This window comes from Trichosurus vulpecula, chromosome 3 (genome assembly GCF_011100635.1).
Source record: "Trichosurus vulpecula isolate mTriVul1 chromosome 3, mTriVul1.pri, whole genome shotgun sequence".
NCBI lineage: Eukaryota > Metazoa > Chordata > Mammalia > Diprotodontia > Phalangeridae > Trichosurus > Trichosurus vulpecula.
In genome coordinates this window covers 70,881,461-70,883,144 of record NC_050575.1, presented here as the reverse complement: position 1 = coordinate 70,883,144, position 1,684 = coordinate 70,881,461, and positions in this window count along the sequence as shown.

Below are 1,684 nucleotides of genomic sequence, written 5' to 3'. Positions count from 1 at the left end.
GCCCAGAATATAGCCCTGTAGTACATTCACTTACAAGGGCTGGGACATAGATGGTAATCCTGCAAAGAAGGATTGGTCAGTCCAGAAGGAGACTCAAAGGGCAATGCCATAAAATCTGAAGGAGAAGGAAGTATCCAGAAGGAGGTGGCCAGTAGTGTCAAAGGCTTTAAGAAGTCACGAGCACTGAGAAACAGCCTCAGGATTTAACAATAAAGAGATCATTAATGATCAGGGCCTGGAAAATAGTAGGTGCTTAAAGAAAGTTTAATAACTGTTGACCTTGGAGAAAGCAGTTTTAGTTAAGCTAGATTTTGGGGGTCTGAGAAGAGAGTGGAAAGTTAAAAAATGGAGGGAGGCAATAGCAAAGACAGCTTTTTTTCCCCAGGAGTTTGGTTGTGAAGTAAGGGAGAGATGGAGGAATATAATGGAGACAGAGTAGAGTCAAGGAGAGATGGAGGAATATAATGGGGGAAGGGTGGAGCCAAGGACAGATGGAGGAATATAATGGGGGAAGAGTAGAGTCAAGTGAAGAGGTTTTTTTAAGGTTGGAGGGTGATTGGGATGTACGTGAAGGAATGAAAAGCGTTCATTAAGAACTTACTATGTGCAAAACACTGTGTTAATTTCTGAGGATACAAACAGAGAAGCAAGATGGTTCCTGCTTTCCAGGACTTCACATTCTAATAGAGGGAGACAACACATATCGGACACATAGCTGCAGCTAGATGGCAAAGTGGTTAGAGCGCTGAGTCTGGAGTCAGTCAACTTTGTGAGTTCAAATGTGGCCTCAGATACTTACTAGCTATGTGACCCTGGGCAAGTTGCTTTACCCTGTTTGCCTCAGTTTTCTCATTTGTAAGATGATCTGGAAAAGGGAATGGCAAACCACTGCAGGATCTTTGCCAAGAAAACCCCAAATGAGATCCCCAAGAGTCCGACGCAACTGAACAACGACAATAATTGTAAGTCAGATGGAAAGGCCCAGTGATATCTAGAGTTCAGAGGCAAAGGAAATGATAATGCATCCTCTTTAGTGTCATTTATATTGCAACAGACCTCTCAAAGACCTTGGAAGTGACCTTTCCTATGGAGGGATGGGATCCTACCCCCCCATTCTCCTCTTCCCCCCCTCCCCCGCTAGCTCATTGTTTCACAGTTTTATCTAATTGGGGCATAAGCAAAAACCATTTCATAATTATACATCCAAGAGCAAAATTAGTACAAAGTCAGGCCATTTAAAAATTTGCCTCATCAGACATGAGTTTAACCTAGTGACAGAATGTTACACTATTAATAAAACCATATCAGATTGAAATGTTGAACCATTTGGCTGTGCCAAGGACTTTTTCTTTTGAGTTCTTGGTGGCTGAGGCTGCTGAGAAGGCCAGGAGCTGCAGCACCTGCAGAGGCAGGTGCCTCTCCTTCAAGGGTTGCTTTTCTGGATCATGGCTGGAAGCATAGACAGTTGTGTGGGGTGGGGGAGGGGAGATGAGGCAGTTCTGTCCTAGGTACTCTTGGGCTTACCTCAGTCAATAAATATTTATTATGCACCTACTATGTGCCATAAGCGCTGGGGATATATAGAAAGGCAGAAGACAGTCTCTGCTCTCAAGCTCAAAGAACATACAAGCAATTATGTACAAATAAGTTATATAAAGGATAAATTGAAAGTACTTTTAAAAGG